This window comes from Elephas maximus, chromosome 11 (genome assembly GCF_024166365.1).
Source record: "Elephas maximus indicus isolate mEleMax1 chromosome 11, mEleMax1 primary haplotype, whole genome shotgun sequence".
Lineage (NCBI taxonomy): Eukaryota > Metazoa > Chordata > Mammalia > Proboscidea > Elephantidae > Elephas > Elephas maximus.
Genome location: NC_064829.1, coordinates 50,022,404 through 50,045,431, shown reverse-complemented (window position 1 = coordinate 50,045,431; position 23,028 = coordinate 50,022,404).

Sequence of the window (23,028 nt, the reverse complement as noted above, 5' to 3'; positions counted from 1 at the left end):
TTCATCTTTGGCCCCATTGGTTGGTGCGTATATTTGAATAATAGTCGTATTAACTGGTCTTCCTTGTGGGCATATGGATATTATCCTATCGCTGACAGCATTGTACTTCAGGATAGATCTTGAAATGTTCTTTTTGATGATGAATGCAACACCTTTCATCTTCATGTTGTCAATCTCAGCATAGTAGACTACATGATTGTCCAATTCAAAATAGCCAATATCAGCCCATTTCAGTTCACTAATGCCTATGATATCAATGTTTATGCGTTCCATTTCATTTTTGATGATTTCTAATTTTCCTAGATTCGTATTTCATACATTCCAGGTTCCATTTGTTAATGGGTGTTTTCAGCTGTTTCTTCTCATTTTCAGTCATGCCACATCAGCAAATGAAGGTCCCAAAAGCTTTACTCCATCCACGTCATTAAGGTCGACTCTACTTTGAGGAGGCAGCTCTTCCCCAGTCATGTTTTGAGTGCCTTCCAACCTGGGGGTCTCATCTTCCAGCACTATATCAGACAATGTTCCACAGCTATTCATAAGGCTTTTACTGGCTAATGCTTTTCAGACATAGACTGCCGGGTCCTTCTTCCTCGTCTGTCTTAGTCTGAAAGCTCAGCTGAAACCTATCCTCCATGGGTGACCCTGCTGGTATCTGAATACTGGTGGAATAGCTTCCAGCATCACAGCAACACGCAAGCCCCCAAAGTACGACAAACTGACAGACATGTGGGGAGATCATATGCTACCTCCTGAAATGGTTGAACATTGACCAGTTCTTTTTGGTACAGTAACTCTATGTATTCCTTCTATCTTATTTTGATGCTTCCTACATTGTTCGTATTTTGCCCACATAATCCTTCAGTATTGCAACTCGAGGCTTGGATTTTTTTCTTCAGTTCTTTCAGCTTGAGAAATGTGGAACGCATTCTTTCCAACTCCAAGTCTTTTCACATTTCATTATAATATTTTACTTTGTCTTCTTGAGCCACCTTTTGAAATCTGTTTAGTTCTTTTACTTTATCATTTCTTTAGTTCACTTGAGCTACTGTACGTTGAAGAGCAAGTTTCAGAGTCCTTTCTGACATCCATTTTGATCTTTTCTTTCTTTCCTGTCTTTTTAATGAACTTTGGCTTTCTTCGTGTGTGATGTCCTTGATGTGTCACCCCACAAGTCATCTTATCTTCAGTCATTAGCGTTCAATGTGTCAAATCTAAGAGGTCCTAGAAGCTAGTAAGCTTCTTCTGAAGTTAATATTTTTTCTTAACCAATGCTTCCCATACTTGTGCTATGTAGTTCCTTGCTAACTAGCTACTCATAATTTAAATGTCTTTATTAGATGTCTCCAGAAATATAACATCTTGTTTTATGAGTATCTTTTTCATTCAGTTTTTGGCTGATTTGTTTTGGAGGAATATACAAACTGTAGGGAATGTTGGCTGTAATGAAACAGACGGTATCCATAGAGTTGTACTTCTCTGTAAACTGCTCTGAGAATGGGAAGTTTAAAATTTACTTTAAGTTTAATGTTCAATCAAATAGAATTGCCAATATTCAATGTTTTGACCAACAAAAATGTAATTCAAATTATATTTTGATATGTTTAGAATATTTGAAATAATGTGTTCATATGATTGTGTTTACTTGAATAATTTAGATAACTGTCTTGTGCAAGAATGTCACATAGTCTATCCTCTGTCTGGTTTTAAGTCTTCATTGTCATTTTGAGTTCAAAGGCACAGTCCTTGCTACATTATCAGGTTGAGTCACTCTGGTCTGGCAGGCCAGTCGTGCCTAGAAACTCGTTGTGTGATTAGGAGAATGCCTATTGTATTGTACTAAGCTGACTTCTTTATCCCATATTACAATAATAACATTCCTGGGAAAAATAATAAATTAAACTATATAATTCATTTTTACTTTAACGGGGGAATATTATTTAGGGGTATGTAAGGTCATGTAGTGGTTTTGGAGTCAAACAGACCTGAGTTCTGGCCCTTGTTCTACTAGCTGTTTGATATATGTCTTTGGGCTATCTACTCCCTATCTCTATGCCTCAATTTTTTTCATTTATTAAATATGAATAATAATACTAATAGGAAAGTGTTAACCTGTCCAAGCCTGATATCTTGCAAAGTGGTTGGCTGCCTTTAAACTCCGTGCCATATGGCAAGCCTTGAATCCCAACCACCCTCTTCCCATCCATAATGCTCGGGAGAAGCTGGTGGTGCTGCATCCAAGGATGCTGATGTGGTGTATTCTGCCACTGTTGTGCCACATCACATCACTGCAACCACAAAATCTGGACCTCAGATGGCACCAGTGGCTCTTCAATCATGAGCACTAAGCTGCCAGAAAAGGGTTGAAGGCAATATCATGCCATGTCTTATTTATGTTTGTATCCTGGCTGCCAATGATGGCAATGAAGGGGCATTCCTAATCACGAAACTTAACTTAAACATTCAAAGCCCAAAGGTTCAGTCTCTTTCCCAGCCTTTCCCCAAAACCAAACCAAACCTCTTGCCACCGAATTGATTCCAACTCATAGAGTGCGTATAGGACAGAGCAGAACTGCCCCATACGGTTTCCAAGGAGTGCCTGGTGAATTCAAACTGCTGACCTTTTGGTTAGCAGCCGTAGGTCTTAACCACTGCACCACCAGGGTTTCCAGGTCTCTTTAGGCTACTCTAAAATGCAACATGGAAAGGGAAATCCACACACCTACTTCTGCTCCTATCTCATGACCTTTTGCCAAAAAAGATGTTCCAGCAGTTTAGAACAAAATCTTAATTATCCAAAGTCATTTTTTTTAGTGTTTAAATTCATCAGATAATTGCTCAATTATCCACTTTGTTTTGTCTTGTAGATATCCTGGCTCAAGTCCATTTAACAACTAATGTACATCGAAGATGAGCAAATTAGGAGATTGTGCCTATGTTGATATTTCTATTCTCAACCCAATGGTTTATATGTATCACTGATGTCTGCTGTCCTCATCAGGAGTTATCAAATCAAAGTAATGCTTATTGCACTCAGAAAATGTGTTAAAGTAGGTTTGAAGGTACTCTTTGGCTGCCAGTTTGAAGAGGCATTGTTTCCAGACAGGGAGCAGAAAGGTATTTGTCCCTTTTATTACTACATTTCAGATAAGAAAATCTCAACTTCTAGTGGGAATGTAAGCATTTGAGCATGGCTACATGTACTCATAATGAATTTCTCTTAGGCTTTATTTCTAATTGGCCACCATGTCAGCCCCTCTCAGCTGGAGTTAATGATGTCTTTCACCTATTGAGATCATCTCTTCCTAGTATCTGAGATGGGCTGGACAATCAGGGACCAACATCAGTGCTCTTAGCTGACCAGCTGGTGGTACGTGGTCTCTGGTGTGCTGTTATGCTATGCAATCCATAAGATGATGACCTCACTTTTTGATGCATAGCATTCCATTTACCTTCTGGGATTAGAGCTCTGTCTTGAACTTGGCTAGTGTTGTAAATTTTTACCTAGGCTTTGCCCGCTCTGCTACATGGGGGAAATCTTATTTTCAGCATAGATTACTAGAAAGACCATGGGCTCTGGAGTCAGTTTTCATATTCTGCCCCTTACAAGTTGAATCACCATGGTCAAATTACCTAACTTACTTGATCATAAAGTTTCTTTTTTATAAAATATAACACCTACCTCACATTCTATGTGGGTTAAATGGGTTAATGTACAAAAAGGAGCAAACACAGTGCTTAGCATCATTTGACACCCTGTTATTGACAGGGTCTTACAGTAATGGATTTATTCTTTTGAAATCACATCTGCCTGGCTTTACATTACTTGAATTCCTGTTCTAATGTCTACTTTTCTCCTCTGATCTCTGGTCTCTATTTTCTCAATCCCTAGTTTAGTGTCTACAATATAGTAAGATACTGAGCAAAAGATTAGATAGATGGATGGATAAATGGATAGATGAAAAGCCAAATAGGGGAATCCCTGACCAAACCCAATCCAGATTTTAATTTGCTTTTGAAACATAGTTCACTGGACTAATGACACTTCTCAGAGGGACCAGTATTTATACTAATTCACTTTCCACATGTCCCTTTCCTATTCTTTTTCCCGCACTGTTCCTGATGTTGTTTGTCTTGAGATGGTGTGAATTATAGCATACCATGGGGATTTTCTAGAGATTAAGGTAGTCCTCAATCTTCAATTTCAAAAGACTAGCAATATACAATTGATATTTATCTCAATTAGATAAAAAAATTTAAATTAACCACTGTTAAGGCATATTTGATACATCTGACCAGCTAACATACCTGTGTTTTTCTGTACTTGGGAAGAATATGTACTTGGGAAGAAGTGTAAACCAAAACCCATTGCTTTCGAGTTGATTTTGACGCAAGGAAACCTTATAGGACGGAGTAGAACTGCTCCATAGGCTTTCCAAGGCTACAAATCCTATGGAAGCTGCTGCCACATCTTTCTCCTATGGAATGGCTGGTGGGTTCAAACTGCTGGCCTTTTGATTAGCAGCTGAGTGCTTAACCATTGTGCCAAAACCCAAAAACAAACCCATTGCCGTTGAGCCTATTCCAATTCATAGTGACCCTATAGGACAGAGTAGAACTTCCCCATACGGTTTTCAAAGAACAGCTGGTGGATTTGAACTGCTGACCTTTTGATTAGCAGCTGAACTCTTAACCACTGCACCACGAGGGCCCCACCATTGCAAACAAGGATATTGATAAATATATTTGAATGAATGACTGAAAAGGCAGCAGTTGCTTACCTTTACTTAGCACTAATTACCAATGGTGCCCTTTTTTCCCCCAATTTGCAGCATCACAAACCAACCTTCTGATTCAGAGAAAAGAGAATAGCAGCTAGAACTTCTGCCTAAGCTGCTAAACCAAACAGGGCTTAAGGAAAATAATGCTTCTTGGGTGGTATGGCAACTGTATTAGAGTTCATAAATGTCCGCTTCCCATCTTCGAAGTTGGACTTGGCCACGTGACTTGATTTGACCGATGAACTGTGCGCGGAGTGACTTGTGTCACTACCAGGGAAAACACTTTTAGAGTCAATTCAAGTGTGGCATTTTTTTTAAACCTTCCCCTGTGATCATGGAAGCATGTGTTGAGCTGATGTATTCACCAGCCTGTATCTCTACCAGTCCATGTTGAACATGGAGCCTGAATGAAAAATAAACTTTTTTTGTTTTAAGCTACTGAGATTTTGAGGTTATCGAGTACTGCAGTATAATCTGGTACATCCTAAGTGATATGTGCCTTGGTTTCTCTGCTCATAGTTCAAGGGCTCCAGCAATAAGGAATAAGGAACCTACTGAGCCCTGGACAGCAGGAAGAGGGAAGGTGAGGATAGGGGTGAGGGATGGGAAGAGCAACTATTGTGCCTTAGCCAGGCTCAGAGAATATAAGGTTGTCTATAACTTTAACCCAGGGCCATCGAGTTGATTCTGACTCATAGGAAACCCTGGTGGCGTAGTGGTTAAGTGCTACAGCTACTAACCAAGAGGTCAGCAGTTCAAATCCACCAGGCGCTCCTTGGAAACTCTACGGGGCAGTTCTACTCTGTCCTATAGGGTCGCTATGAGTCGGAATTGACTTGATGGCAGTGGGTTTTTGGTTTTATAGTTTTAACAGATACTTTGGGTTAATTGTGACTTCTATTGCCCTTGACCCTCATTATCCTCTCTGTCAAGATCTTCTATTCATAGCTACTGTGCTAGTTACCCTAGAACAAATCTACAAACCAGGCCAAAGGAGTATCATTTCATTTTTTGTGAGCAAATGGACTTGATAAGCCATTACTATGATAGCACAGTACGACAAGACATGTGTTAATCCATTTCCTTAGAACACTTAGAAGTTACAAGAAGAAAAGAGAATATTAGCATGAGATGTTCTAAAGTCATTATGCCTGGAGCCACGTACAAAATTTTTTTCATATTTATTATTTTGAGTAAATAATAGAGAAATTTTATCATTCAGTGTCTCAAATGTAAAAAGAACAGTTGTAATGAGGTGCCATTATTGTTAGTCGCCTTGGTTATAACAATCACGTCAGACACCTTAAAAGACAGGCCATGTCCAAGAGCTGTACTTGGAGGAGCCAGTTAACTAACCAAAAATGGTGTGACAGTGCTCAAGAGTCAGATAGGAGTTCCAGTTCTGGCTGGACTCATGAAATAGTAAACTTAGAAATCAGCGTAATATTTGATTTTTTTTTTAACTGAGATACAATTCACATACAATCAAATTCATCCATTTGAAATATATTGTCGTTGTTGTTCTTAGGTGCCATTGAGTCGGTTCTGACTCATAGCGGCCTTATGCACAACAGAAAGAAACACTGCCCAGTCCTGAGCCATCCTTACAATCGTTGCTATGCTTGAGCTCATTGTTGCAGCCACTGTGTCAATCCACCTCGTTGAGAGTCTTCCTCTTTTCCGCTGGCCCTGTACTCTGCCAAGCATGATGTCCTTCGCCAGGGACTGATCCCTCCTGACAACATGTTCAAAGTATGTAAGACGCAGCCTCGCCCTCCTTGCTTCTAAGGAGCATTCTGGCTGTACTTCTTCTAAGACAGATTTGTTTGTTCTTTTGGCAGTCCATGTTATATTCAATATTCTTCGCTAACACCTCAATTCAAAGGCGTCAATTCTTCTTCAGTTTTCCTTATTCATTGTCCAGCTTTCATGTGCATACGATGCAATTCAAAATACCATGGCTTGGGTCAGGCGCACCTTAGTCCTCAAGGTGACATCTTTGCTCTTCAACACTTTGAAGAGGTCCTTTGCAGCAGATTTACCCAATGCAATGTGTCTTTTGATTTCTTGACTGCTACTTCCATGGCTGTTGATTGCGGATCCAAGTAAAATGAAATCCTTGACAACTTCAATCTTTTCTTTGTTTATCCTGATGTTGCTCATTGGTCCAGTTGTGAGGATTTTTGTTTTCTTTATGTTGAGGTGAAATCCATACTGAAGGCTGTGGTCTTTGGTCTTCATTAGTAAGTGCTTCAAGTCCTCTTCACTTTCAACAAGGATGTTTGTGTCATCTGTATAACACAGATTGTTAATGAGTCTTCCTCCAATCCTGATGTCCCTTTCTTCTTCATATAGTCCAGCTTCTCGGATTATCTGCTCAGCATACAGACTGAATAGGTATGGTGAAAGAACACAACCCTGACACACACCTTTCCTGACTTTAAACCAATCAGTATCCCCTTGTTTTGTCTGAACAACCACTTCTTGATCTACGTAAAGGTTCCTCATGAGCACAATTAAGTGTTCTGGAATTCCCATTCTTCGCAATGTTATCCATAGTTTGTTATGATCCACACAGTTGAATGCCTTTGCATAGTCAGTAAAACCCAGGTAAACATCCTTCTGGTATTCTCTGCTTTCAGCCAGGATCCATCTGACATCAGCTATGATACCCCTGGTTCCACGTCCTCTTCTGAAACCAGCCTGAATTTCTGGCAGTTCCCTATCAATATACTGCTGCAGTCGTTTCTGAATGATCTTCAGCAAAATTTTGCTTGTGTGTGATATTAATGATATTGTTCTATAATTTCCACATTTGGTTGAATCAACTTTCTTGGGAATAGGCATAAATATGGATGTCTTCCAATCAGTTGTCCAGGAAGCTGTCTTCCAGATTTCCTGGCATAGACGAGTGAGTTTATGTGTAGGGTTTTAGTGTTTTTTAATATTTTTACAAGGTCGTGCAGCTTTCACCACTATGTACCTATGTAATTCCGGAATATTGTTATCACTCCAAAAAGAAACCTATATGCATTAGCTCTCACTCCCCATTTAAAAATGGAATTGTAACATACGCACCTTTTTTTTTGATGTCTTTAACTTAGCATTATGATTTCAAAGTTTCATTCATGTTGTAGTATGTATCAGTACTTCCGTCCTTTTTATTATCAAATATTATTCCATTGTATGCATCTAACACACTTTGTTTATCCATTCATAGATTGATAGACATCTGGGTTGTTTATACTTTTTGGTCATTATGAATATTGCTGCTGTGAACATTTGTATGTTTTTATGTGAACCTATATTTCTAATTCTCTTGGGTATATAACTAGGAGTGAATTATGTTTACCTTTTTGAGGAACTTTCAAACTGTTTTCTGAAGTGGCTGCACTATTTTACATCCCTGTCAGTACCCTGGTGGCATAGTGGTTAAGTGCTACGGCTGCTAACTAAAGGGTCAGCAGTTTGAATCCACCAGGCACTCCTTGGAAACTCTGTGGGGCTGTTCTACTCTGTCCTATAGGGTTGCTATGAGTCGGAATCGATTCGACGGCACTGGGCTTGGGCTTGGCTTGATCAGTAATGAATGAAGGTTCCAACTTCGCTCCACATGCTCACCAATACTACGTGTTGCCTATCGTTTTGATTGTAGTCATCTTGGTGGCTGTGAAGAAGTATCTCATTGAGGTTTTGACTTGCACTCCCCTGATAACTAATGGGGAGCCCTGGTGGTGCATTGGTTAAAACCCACAGTGAGCTATGGTTGCTAACCAAAATGTTAACAGTTGGAATCCAACAGCTGCTCCTTGGAAACCCTGTGAGGCAGTTCTATTCTATCCTAAAAAAAAAAAAAAAAAAAAATAGGGTTGCTATTAGTTGGAATTGACTAGACAGCAATTTTTTTTTTTTTTTGAATGAATAATGGAACCTTGGTGGCACAGGGGTTAAGTACTTGGCTGCTAACAGAAAGGCCAGCAATTCAAATGTAACAGCTGTTCCATGGGAGAAAGATGTGGTAGTCTGCTTCTGTAAAGATTTAAACCCCACGTGGTAGTTTTGCTCTGTTCTACAGGGTTGCTATGAGTCAGAATTGACTCGACAGCAATGAGTTGAATCACTAATGATGTCAAACATCTTTTCATATGCTTATTGATCATTTATATGTTTTCTTGGATAAATGTCTATTCAAATCCTTTGCCAATATTTAATTGGGATATTTATGTTTTTATTATTCTTTTGCAAGTGTTCTTTATATGTGCTGGATATTAAATGATTACCAGATATATTATTTGGAAATGTTTTCTCTGATTCTGTGTGATGTCTTTTCACTTTCTTGATGTTACCCTTGTTAAAGATAAATTGACCATAAATATTAGGGTTTATTTCTGGACTCTCAATTTTATTCCATTATGCCAGTACCAAACTCTCTTAATTACACAAGTTTTGTAGCAAGTTTTAAAGTATAAAAGTGTGAGGCTTCCATATTTGTTCTCTATCAAAATTGTTTTGACTATGCTAAAAAAATGCTAGGCCCCTTGAATTTCTATGTGAATTTTAGGATTCAACTTTCAATTTTGCAAAGAAGCCAGCTGGAATTTTGAAGAGTATTGCATTGAATCTGTAGAATTAATTTGGAGAGTATTGCCATCTTAACAATATTAAGTCTTTCTATCCATGAACATAGGCTGTACTTCTATTTATTTAGGTCTTCTTTAATTTCTTTCAGTAATGTTTTATTTTTTTTTTGTTACAAGTCTTGCTCTTCTTTTGTTAAATTTATCCCTAAGTATTTTATTCTTTTTGATGCTATTATAAATGAGATTGTTTTCTTAACTTCCTTTTTGTATTGTTCATTGCTAGTATAGAGTAATACAATTATTTATGTATATTGACCTTGTATCCTGCATCTTTGTGGAACTCCTTTATTAGCTATAAGCATATATTGTGGATTCTTTAGTATTTTCCGTGTTCAAGATCATGTCATCTGCAAATAGAAGTATTTTTACTTCCTTCTTTCCAACCTGGATGCCTTTTATTTATTTATTTCTTCAACCCACTATGGATGTATTCTCTGGAACTAAAATTAAAACCTTCTAAAATTATATTTTAAATTTATATTCTTTCTTGGGTTACAAAGATTAGTAAGTTGCATAAGGAAGACTTTCTTAAATTTGTCCCCCATGTCCTTTTTTAAACTTTAAGATATTTGTGTCAATTTCAAAAGGCTAGCAATATGTACTCTTCTTGATTATCTGTGTTCTTGGCATTTGAGTTTTGCTTGCTCATTCAATGTGGATTCAACCTATTCGTCGTTTTTAGTGCTAAAGACTTTGGTTGTGTTTCCCTTCTGTCTTTGTGAACTGAAGGGTCCTTTTTCCATAGTCTTTCCTCACACAGAAGGCCCTTAATCAGTCCCCTTGATTATTTGGAACTTTTCCATCACTGTTATGTCTCCCTTGAGATGGAGTGACCAGAATTACATGCTGTATTCCAGATGGGAAGGCACCACGGTTTTCTAACAGTACAGAATAATTTTCCTTGTGTTGAAGAAAGGAGATTGCTGGCTACTTGAAAATGCTAATTTTGTGGAGAAGATGCTGTAGAATGGTGGGTTTGAAATCTCTGAAAGGAGGGAAGAAAAGAGTTTCTCCTGTGTCTCCCCAGGGTTAGATGCCTCAAATGAAGACAATGGAACACATCTTTTTCCAAATTGTTCTGTGATAAAAGTACACAGATTTTTGGTGAGAAGTTCCTGCTGCTACCAAAGTCTCCTGCTGTCTGAGATCAGAATCTGATTTGAAGTCTGCATGCTCCATCATTCATCTTGCCGTTCTCGTTTGCTTGACTTCTGTTGCTCAGTAGCCAAATGGAAGATTAATCACAGAATTAGCATTTTCAAATCGCCAACAATCTCCTTTGCAGATGTGCAGTTGTATTACTAAAGTCTGTTGTTTTGCCCTACATTTATTGTTAATAATTAATGTACATTTCTGGGTGAAATTATGTGCTATCACCATCTGGTTAATAGAAATAGTCAAATCTAAAGCACTTTATTAAATATTCTGGAAATAATCATCATCATTACTATAATGTAGCAAGCATCATGTTTTTTCAATAAAAATGTCAGAAAATAGAACAATTCACCGTATGTCAACTTAGTTACTGTTAGTACAAATTTGTTTTTTTTTTTTTTGAAAAACTCTCTCCCTGTATTATGCAGTTACTGTAGGAATTAACAGAATGCAATGCTTATAGATTAAAAGGTAGACTATAAGCAGTCTATTGAATTTTCAGTAAAGAATGTGGGTAATAAAAGTAAACTGCATCAGATAGGTGAAGGGAAATTATTTTCCACCTCCTCATATTAGTCTTCATATTGAATATCAAATGAAAATTCTAGAGAGTAACAAGAATGTAATTATTTGGCATTTTTCTTCTTGGAGCTGTCTAAGGAAAACAAATGGTATGAGGTAAGTGCGCCTGTCTGAATTTGTAAAGTGCCAATATAATGAAGAAAACACAATTTAGCCATTATGCAGTGTGTTCTTTTTGATAACTTTTGCTCTGGAGATTGAAGCATAGATCAACACTGGGTTTTTAATATGATCTTGTTAATGCTTTACTTATGTAATAGAAGGCTCAATCTTCATGTCAGAGAGTATAGATAAGCTGCCAAAGTTTCCCCACCCCACAGTAGATTGGGATTCCGCTGAATTGCTTTTTGCTTAATTTAAACATGCTAAAACACACCCTTCCCTTTTTCACATTTGGTCCTCACTAAGGCCAGCCATTGGCAAAATCATAAGGTTGTATGACATACTATTTCCTTTTGTGATATTCCTGATCCCCTTCCTTTCCCAGGTGTTCCTTTCACCCTAAGTAGTTCTCAGTTATCTTCTCCAAGTTGTGAGTGGACAATGGTTTATACTGAGATTCCATTCTGAGGGTGTTTCCACAGTGATGGTAGGCTAACAAAGGCTCTAAATGATCTATAACTGGATCTCAATTATTGAGCTCTGACTGTGTCTTAGATGGTGTTTTATACTCTTTCCATGGATTATGTCTTTGAATCCTCAAAATACCTTTATGAAGAAGGCACGATTATCGACTCCATATTACAGATGGGGAGAGTGAAGTCTAGAGGAATTATTTTATTTAACCAAAGTCAGTTGGTTAGACTATGGTTCTATTTTGAAAGTGGAGCCGATGAGATTTGATTTTGGACTTGAAGTTATGAGTTGAAGAGAGGAATCCAGGCTGACTTCAAGCTTTTATTGTGATGTTGCTTATTGGTCCAGTTATGAGGATTTTTGTTTTCTTTATGTTGAGGTGTAATCCATACTGAAGGTTGTGGCCTTTGGTCTTCATCAGTAAGTGCTTCAAGTCCTCTTCACTTTCAGCAAGCAAGGTTGTGTCACCTGCATAACACAGGTTGTTAATGAGTTTTCCTCCAATCCTGATATCCCGTTCTTCTTCATATAATTGAACTTCTTGGAATAGGTATGGTGAAAGAATACAACCCTGACACAAACCTTTCCTGACTTTAAACCACTCATTATCCCCTTGTTCTAACGACTGCCTCTTAATCTCTGTAGAGGTTCCCCATGAGCACAATTAAGTGTTCTGGAATTCCTATTCTTCACAGTGTTATCCACAATTTCTTATGACCCATACAGTCTAATGCTTTTGCATAGTCAATAAAACACAGGTAAACATCCTTCTGGTATTCCTACTTTCACCCAGGATTCATCTGACATCAGCAATGATACCCCTGGTTACACTTCCTCTTCTGAATTCAGCTTGAATTTCTGGCAGTTCCCTGTCAATGTACTGTTGCAGCTGCTTTTGAATGATCTTCAGCAGAATTTTACTTGTATCTGATATTAATGATACTGTTTGTTAATTTCTGCATTTCAGTTGGATCACCTTTCTTGGGAATACGCATAAATACAACTCTCTTCCAGTCAACTGGCCAGGTAGCTATCTTCAATTTCTTGGCATAGCTGAGTGAGCACTTTCAGTGCTTCATCCATTTGTTGAAACATTTCAATTGGTATTCCATCAATTCCTAGAGCCTTGTTTTTTGCCAGTGCCTTCAGTGTAGCTTGAACTTATTCCTTCGGTACCATCGGTTCCTGATCATATGCTACCTCCTGAAATGGTTAAATGTCAACCAATTCTTTTTGGTGTAGTGACTGTGTGTATTCCTTCCATTTCTTTTGATGTTTCCCACATCATTTACTATTTTCTTGGTAGAATCCTTCAATATTGCAACTAGAGGCTTAAATTTTTTCTTCAGTTCTTTCAGCTTGAGAAATGCCTAGCATGTTCTTCCCTTTTGATTTTCTACCCCCAGGTATTTGAACATGTCATTGTAATACTTTACTTTGTCTTCTCGAACCACCCTTTGAAATCTTTGTTCAGCTCTTTTACTTCATCATTTCTTCCTTTTGCTTTAGCTACTCAAAGTTCAAGAGCAGGTTCCAAAGTCTCTCCTAACATCCATTTTGGTCTTTTCTTTCTTTCCAGTCTTTCTGATGACCTCTTGCTTTCTTCATGTATGATGCCTTTGATGTCATTCCACAACTCGTCTGGTCTTTGGTCATTACTGTTCAACATGTCAAATCTATTCTTGAGATGGTTTCTAAATTCAGGTGGGATATACTCAAGGTCGTACTTTGGATCTCACGGATTTGTTCTAATTTTCCTCGGTTTCAATTTGAACTCCCATATGCCCGCAGGAGTCTGTCAGTTTGCCTCCCTGTGGGCATTTGCATATTGCTGTGATGCTGCAAGCTATGCCACTGGTATTCAAATACTAACAGGGTCACCCTTGGTGGACAGGTTTCAGCTGAGCTTCCAGACTAAGATAGATCTTGAAGAAGGACCTGGCAGTCTATTTCTGAAAGGAATTAGCCAGTGAAAACCTTAAGAATGGCAGTGGAACATTGCCTGGTATAGTGCCAGAAGAGGAGCCCCTCAGGTGGAAAGGCACACAAAAGATGACTAGGGGAAGAGCTGCCTACCGGAAGTAGAGTTTACCTTAATGGTGTGGATGGAGTCAAGCTTTCGAGACCTTCATTTGCTGATCTGGCAGGACACTCAAAATGAGAAGAAACAGCTTCAAATATCCATTAATAATCAGAATATGGAATGTAAGAAGTATGAATCTAGGAAAATTGGATATTGTCAAAAATGAAACAGAACTCATAAACATCGATATCCCAGGCATTAGCGAGCTGAAATGGACTGGTATTGGCCATTTTGAATCAGACAATCATATAGTCTACTATGCTGGGAATGCCAAACTGAAGAGGAATCGCATCGCATTCATCGACAAAAAGAATATTTCGAGATCTAGCCTGAAGTACACTGCTGTCAGTGATATGATAATATTCATATGCCTACAAGGAAGACCAGCTTATAAGACTATTAGTCAAGTTTATGCACCAACCACTAAGGTCAAAGATGAAGAAATTGAAGATTTTTACCAACTTCTGCAGTCTGAAATTGATCAAACATGCAATCAGGATGCACTGATAATTACCAATGATTGGAATGTGAAAGTTGGAGACAAAGAAGAAGGATTGGTAGTTGGAAAATACGGCCTTGGTGATAGAAATGACACTGGAGATCGCATGATAGAATTTTGCAAGACCAAGGACTACTTCATTGCAAACACCTTTTTTTTCACCACCATAAACAGCAACAATTCATGTGGACCTCACCAGATGGAATACAGAGGAACCAATTGCCTACATCTGTGGAAAGAGTCAATGCAAAAGCTCGATATCATCAGTCAGAACAAGGCCAGGGGCCAACTGCAGAACCCTAATGTTTAAGTTTCAGAAATTGGGAGAAAAATCAGCAAAAGAGTCTGGAAAGGAGAAGTCAGTGGGCTAAATAATAAAATAAGGGAGCAGTGACCCCAAAGGTCAAAAGAAGGAAGAATTCAAGGAAGAAGGAATAATCAGTTGTATCAGATGCTGGTGACGAGAGGGGACAGATGAGGACTTAAAGTTTCATCATTGTATTTAGCAGCATAAAGGTCATTGTTGACTTTGACAAAGGTTGTTTTATTGGGTTTATCAAAGGTTTCCAAAGTTGGATTCTTATCTGTAAAAGTATGTTATTCTCTTAGACAGTGAGTGAGACAGATATCTTGTTATGGATTTTTCACTCCGTAATTTTATTGGTGAATCTTCTGATATCTTGAAACTTTGTAAAGGATAAGCTTTTTTTATTTAGTGGACCATGTGAACTAATTTTCTTGACGATGGAAAACTTTTCAAATGAACAAGGCTGAATACAACATATTAAAATATTAATGTGCAGTCAACCTGTTTATTCTGTGTTACTACTAAAAACCACTTGAACTGCATATTTACCCATAATGACCCAAATAGGCATCACCCAAATACAAATTGAAGGCCTGAGAGACAGGGTTTTAAACCTAAAGATTTGAAGTGACTTGAAACTTTCTGTTCTAACAGAAAAATAAGGAGGAATAATACCTAAAACTGCAATACATTTCCACTTGCTATAGTATCTATATACCTCCAATGGTATTGAAGTATCCGTGTAATTCTTATTACTGTAGTTAAATGGGGTTACATTTACTACTCTGCCAATGAATTAAACCTGACAATATAGCTAGAAAATGATGGAGCTGCACATGAAGCCAGGAAGGCATTGTCATGTACATTCAATGGCGTACTCTGTAGCTCACGCAACTAAACAGAATAAATGAAATCACATTTAAATTGATGTTCCTAGAAATGTTAATGGAGCCCTGGTGTTTCAATGGTTAAGCCCTTGGCTGCTAACCAAAAGTCTGTGTGTTTGAACCTACCAGCATCTCCACAGGAGAAATGACCTGGTGGTCTGCTCCCATAAAGATTACAACCTCAGAAACACTATGGGGTGGTTCTACTCTGTCATATAGAATCGCTAAGAGTCAGAATCAACTTGAAGGCACAGAACAACAGAGATGCTAATGAATTTTGTATTTCTATGTGTATTTATGATTTTCTTTAACACCTAGACCCGCTCCATGGGCTTGGTGAATGGGTATGATGAGTCCAACAGATGTATAAGGCACACTGCTGACCACTAAGATTCACTCAATTAACTCAAGATGGTTAATTGTGGGCAAAAATTGGTTTCAGAATTCAATGTTTAAAAATTGAGTAAAAGCATTTGTAAGTATTAATTGTCATAGTGAGCACTTGAGCACTTGGATAAAAGGGGGAATTCATCTGAAAGTTCATTACAGAGCTGTCTTGGAGTTTGCTCACTTATCATGACTAAGTGCTGAATACTTTGATTGTGAGGACAAAAAGAGTTGCTGAAGTTGGTCAAACACTAGTGAGTGTTTGCATAGGGAGATGTCTTGTGACAGGATACTGGGGCATCTGTCAAGAGAAATGCTGCAGTGGTGGGTTGGGATCAGGGGCAGATTAACCAGTAAGCAAGGTATGCACAGATTTGCAGTAAGCAAGGTATAAACCAAAACCAAACCCTTTGCCATCGAGTCGATTCCGACTCATAGTGACCCTATAGGACAGCGTAGAACTGCCCCATACAGTTTCCAAGGAGTGCCTGGTGGATTCGAACAGCCAACCTTTTGGTTACCAGCTGTAGCTCTTAACCACTATGCTACTGGGGTTTCCCAAGCAAGGTATACATGGGCTTAATTGTGTTCACTTACTAATATGTAATACACAATTTCATATGGGTTTCATATGAAAGATGTGGTGAAAAACAGGTAAAATTGTGTACTACAGATTAATAAGTAAGCACAAGTAACCCCATGCATACCTTGCTTATTGGGTAATCCGTCTTTGGCTGGGATGCAGGCCCATAGTCTGAGATTCTGACTGTTATAGTATATTACCTTTCTGTGTGTGCAGGGGTGATAACTATCAAACAAATTGTCCTAAACCATCTGAATCAAACACGTGAAGCTCTACTGTTTATTCTGATTTGCCTTTGATTTGTCACCTGTTTCCATTCCATCCTCTCTTCCCTCACCTAATATTGACCATCTACTTCATTTTTTATAAAGTCAGCCATTACAGTTCATTATTCCGAAGCCCTGGTGGCCTAGTAGCTAAGAGCTTGTCTGCTAACCAAAGGGTCGGCAGTTCAAATTCACCAGCCTCTCCTTGGAAACTCTTTGGGGACGTTCTACCCTGTCCTATAGGGTCACTATGGACCAGAATCGACTCAACAACAATGGGTTTGGTTTTGGTTTGGTCCCTTAGTTCAGAATTTTCAAGATTTGGTTAACTTTTCTTGACCTAAATTTCAGCTTTTTACAATAGTAGTTCAGATTAGCTAGCATGTATGGTCCCTTCAGGTGCTGAAAAAATTATAAGTTTTATGGGTGTATCTTAATAAACATGAAATTATGCTATTAGATATGAACAGTGACTTGAGGTGCTTTTTTCCCGTAAGAGCAAGAATAGCTCTAGGATAGTGTTCAGTCACATTAGAAAAGGAGGAGAAAAGGTTACACAGTATCTCATAATCCTGAGATGTGTTGTGTAATTATCCATTTGCAAAAGGCTTTCTTTATGTTCTGTTTCACTGGGAAAGTTAAAGCAAAGTGAAAATAAAGTTCTGCAATTATGAAATCTGCTCACTTGGCTCTTTCTGCTCTTCAAAGTAAATTCTGTGTTAATAAAGAAAAGTTAGTGTAACAGACGCCTAATTTGTTATCATTGTAATAATTTTTTTTCCAGACCCATTAACATTTATGAATGAATTTAATGCTCAGGAAAATGACAATCTCAGCTGTGGCCTGATCCAGGCAGACAGTAGCCTGCTGGGACAAGGACCTTCTAAATTGTTTCCAGTATATCTAGTTTTCATTTAAAGTATATCTTCCTTCCTACTTTAGGACACTAGTTTACCTGAGATTAATTGATCTGGATATCACCAAATAATCATTTATTCCTTCACTCCAATTATAAAGCACCGGAGCCCCGGTGGCCCAGTGGTTAAGAACTTGGCTGATAAACAAAAGGTCAGAGGTTTGAATCCATGAGCTTCTCTTTGGAAATCCTATGGGGTAATTCCACCCTGACCTATAGGGTGGTTATGAGTTGGAATCAACTGTGTCGTGCTAATAATTGGGGTTAAAGCAGGGAACAAGACAGATTTTCCAGTCTTATAGGGAAGACAGACATTTAGAAAACAGTATCAAGTGTGGTGCGTCTTATGATAAAGCAAGTAAGATGCTATGGAAACAGGGTCTATACTCAGTCTAGGTCTCAGGGAAACTCTGGAGGATGTGTGGTTTAAGCTGTAACTTGAAGATGAGTTGGAGCTAGCAATGTGAAATGTCTGTATTAGCTTTGCATGTGTGCTGCATGACTTTGGGGTGAGAAGAGCATAATGGGGACTCAAATGGGGACACAGCATGTGCAAAGGTGAGAAAAGATGGCAATACCAAACAACTGACCAGAGCCCAATATGGATGGAATAGACGGGAGAGTGTAAGGGAGAGGAAAGTTAGTGGGAAATAGGATAGAAAAGTGAGTAAGAGGCAAATGGAGAAAAGTTTTGTAACATGACAAGCAGTTTGTACTTACTCCTAAGATTGATGGCAAATATGGATCAGTTTTAAGAAGAGGAAAGATACAACCAGGTTGGAATTCAAGAAGAATCATTTAGGCTCTAGTATATATATTGAATTGGAGAGGAGAAGCCAGGAAGCAGGGAAACCAGTTAGGTGGCTTGTTCAACGGTGTAGGACACAGAGAATGCCATCTGAACTAGGGCAATGACAGTGAGTCTAGAGAAAAACAGCTTTCAGAGCTATTTAAGAGGCGAGATTACTAGGACTGACTGGCTGTAAGGAGTGAAAGAGCAGTAGCAGCCAAGGATGCCTCCTATGTTTCTGGCTTGAGCAACTGCGTGTGGGGTAATGGTGCTACCACTGAATGAAAAGAGAACTGAAATGTGTTGCTGAAAGGGGGTACTCAGGAAGAAGATCAGGGAGGTGGAAGATGCAAGAAGGTGGGGTGATGAATTTAGCTTTGAACTTTTGAAATTGACAAGAACATAAGACATCCAGGTGGAGATGCCAACAGGCAGCTGGATATATGGGCCTGGCCTGGAATGCAAGAGCTAAACCTGGATTAGGTTTGACAGTCATTATGTAGATAAGGAACCCTGTTGGCTCAGTGATTAAGCACTTAGATGCTAACTGAAAGGTTGACGGTTCGAACCCATCAACTTCTCCATGGAAAAAAGATGTGGCAGTCTGCTTCTGTAAAGATTACAGCCTTGGAAAGACTACGGAGGCAGTTCTGCTCTGTCCTGTGGTGTCACTATGAATTGGAACGGACTCCATGGCAATGAGTTTGGTTTAGTTGATTTAGTACATAGATACTTTCAACCGTCACAGCACTGTGACTACCCCTCTCTATGGTGGTCACTTTACCTTGAATTATAGGTGTCTATCTCTCATGCCCCTACTGTAGTCAGTGAGTGAGTGCTCCTTGAGGGGAGGACCTACATCACCTATTTCTTTTTTGCCACCCTGGGCATCCAGCACAGTGCCTTACACAGTGGTCTTACTCAGTGCTATCACTAGAGTTGGTGTCGCCCAGTCCAGTAACTCATGGTGTCACTTGCCTCATGCTAATTACCACAATATTGTAGCTAAAACACTAGAATGCGACTATGAAAACACCAACAGCAATGAAAACAACAGCTCTTGCTTGTAGCACATGCAGATGAGATCATGTGATTAGAAGTGTCATTGTAATTGGGTAATAAACGGCACCTCTGACCAGAGCACATTAGAAAGTTCAAAAAGTAAATACGCATAGAATTTTAGCCTTGTAGCTATATTAATACATGCAAGCTGGATTTATGAAGAATTTATTGTTGTTGGTATAACTAACTACAGGAATGTATTTTTAATTAAAAAAAATAGTAAATTTCTGTTGAAACACTTCACAAAAAATTTATAGATATTTTGGTGTCACCCGCTCTGACAGTGTCACCCAGTGCCACCCACATCCCCCAAACCTCCCTACTGATGCCACTGGCCTTACTTGATGACTGCTTGTAAATGGACTTGTCTTGCATGATCTTCTGACTTCCTTTACCGGCCCCTTGGGCCACGGTCCGGGAGTCTTATGTCTTGATTCTTCCTCCTGCGTTGAAGGAGCTCTCTTCTTCCCTGGTTTTTTAGACCCTGTTTTCTTCTCAGAGTCTAGTTCTTCATAGCCTAGAGAAAACAGTATAATATATAAAAGGATACTAAACTGGAGGTGAGGAGACTGTGAACATTATCAGTTATGCTTCTTCTTTGCTGAGTAATCTTGGGCAAGTCACGTTACCTCTCTGGGTCTCAGTTAAACCCATCTTTTACCCATATGCTAAATGATCTCCAAGATCCCTTTCAGCTTTAACCAGCTTTGATTCAAGTCTTTTCTCTTTATCCTGTTTAGTTTTTGTTTATCCTCTTATGCCAATATAGGCAGTTCAGTGTAGCCTGCAGTGGGATGTATATTCTTTTTTTTTTTTTTTTTAAATTTTTATTAAGCTTCAAGTGAACATTTACCATTCCAATCAGTCTGTCACATGTAGGTTTACATACATCTTACTCCCTTCTCCCACTTGCTCTCCCCCTATTGAGTCAGCCCTTACAGTCTTTCGTTTCGTGCCAATTTTACCATCTTCCCTCTCTCTCTATCTTCCCATCCCCCCTCCAGTCAAGAGTTGCCAACACACTCTCCCATGTCCACCTGATTTAATTAGCTCACTCTTCATCAGTATCTCTCTCCCCCCCACTGACCAGTCCTATTCATGCCTGATGATTTGTCTTCGGGGATGGTTCCTGTCCTGTGCCATCAGAAGTTCTGGGGAGCATTGTCTCTGGGATTCCTCTAGTCGCAATCATAGCATTAGGTGTGGTCTTTTAATGAGAATTTGGGGTCTGTATCCCATTGGTCTCCTGCTCCCTCAGGAGTTGTCTGTTGTGTTCCCTGACAGGGCAGACATCGATTGTGGCCGGGCACCAACTAGTTCTTCTGGTCTCAGGATAATGTAGGTCTCTGGTTCAAGTGGCCCTTTCTGTCTCTTGGGTTCTTAGTTGTCGTGTGACCTTGGTGTTCTTCCTTTGCCTTTGCTCCCGGTGGGTTGAGACCAATTAATGTATTTTAGATGGCTGCTTGTTGGCATTTAGGACCCCAGGTGCCACAATTGAAAGTGGGATGCAGAGTGTTTTCATAATAGAATTGTTTTGCCCATTGACTTAGAAGTCCCCTCAAACCAAGTTCCCCAGACCCCAGCCCCTGCTTCGCTGACCTTTGAAGCTTTCATTTTATCTCGGAAACCTCTTTACTTTTAATCCAGTCCAATTAGGCTGACCTTCCTTGTTTTGAGTGTTGTCTTTCCCTTCACCCAAAGCAGTTCCCATCTACAGATTGATCAATAAAAAGCCCTCTCCCTCCCTCCCTCCCTCCCTCCCCCCTTTGTAACCACAAAAGTATGTGTTCTTTTCCGTTTTTTCTATTTCTCAAGATCTTATAATAGTGGTCTTATACAATATTTGTCCTTTTGCAACTGACTCATTTCGCTCAGCATAATGCCTTCCAGATTCCTCCATGTTATGAAATGTTTCAGAGATTCGTCACTGTTCTTTATCGATGCGTAGTATTCCATTGTGTGAATATACCACAATTTATTTACCCATTCGTCCATTGATGGACATCTTGGTTGCTTCCAGCTTTTTGCTATTGTAAACAGAGCTGCAATAAACATGAGTGTGCATATATCTGTTTGTGTGAAGGGTCTTGTATCTTTAGGGTATATTCCGAGGAGTGGGATTTCTGGGTTGTATGGTAGTTCTATTTCTAACTGTTTAAGATAACGCCAGATGGATTTCCAAAGTGGTTGTACCATTTTACAATCCCACCAGCAGTGTATGAGAGTTCCAGTCTCTCCGCAGCCTCTCCAACATTTATTATTTTGTGTTTTTTGAATTAATGCCAGTCTAGTTGGTGTCAGATGGAATCTCATCGTAGTTTTAATTTGCATTTCTCTAATGGCTAATGATCGAGAGCATTTTCTCATGTATCTGTTGGCTGCCTGAATATCTTCCTTAGTGAAATGTGTGTTCATATCCTTTGCCCACTTCTTGATTGGGTTGTTTGTCTTTTTGTGGTTGAGTTTTGACAGAGTCATGTAGATTTTAGAGATCAGGCGCTGGTCTGAGATGTCATAGCTGAATATTCTTTCCCAGCCTGTAGGTGGTCTTTTTACTCTTTTGGTGAAGTCTTTAGATGAGCATAGGTGTTTGATTTTTAGGAGCTCCCAGTTATCTGGTTTCTCTTCATCATTTTTGGTAATGTTTTCTATTCTGTTTATGCCCTGTATTAGGACTCCTAGGGTAGATCCTATTTTTTCTTCCATGATTTTTATCGTTTTAGTCTTTATGTTTAGGTCTTTGATCCACTTGGAGTTAGTTTTTGTGCATGGTGTGAGGTATGGGTCCTGTTTCATTCTTTTGCAAATGGATATCCAGGTATGCCAGCACCATTTGTTAAAAAGACTATTATTTCCCCAATTGACTGACACTGGTCCTTTGTCAAATATCAGCTGCTCATACATGGATGGATTTATATCTGGATTCTCAATTCTGTTCCATTGGTCTATGTGCCTGTTGTTGTACCAGTACCAGGCTGTTTTGACTACTGTAGCTATATAATAGGTTCTGAAATCAGGTAGGGTGAGGCCTCCCACTTTCTTCTTCTTTTTCAGTAATGTTTTGCTTATCCGGGGGTTCTTTCCTTTCCATATGAAATTAGTGATTTGTTTCTCTATTCCCTTAAAGTATGACATTGGTATTTGGATTGGAAGTGCGTTGTATGCATAAATGGCTTTTGGTAGAATAGACATTTTTACTATGTTAAGTCTTCCTATCCATGAGCAGGGTATGTTTTTCCATTTAAGTGTGTCCTTTTGAATTTCTTATAGCAGAGTTTTATAGTTTTCTTTGTATAGGTCTTTTACATCCTTGGTAAGATTTATTCCTAAGTATTTTATCTTCTTGGGGGCTACTGTGAATGGTATTGATTTGGTTATTTCCTCTTCGGTGTTCTTTTTGTTGATGTAGAGGAATCCAAGTGATTTTTGTATGTTTATTTTATATCCTGAGACTCTTCCAAACTCTTCTATTAGTTTCAGTAGTTTTCTGGAGGATTTCTTAGGGTTTTCCATG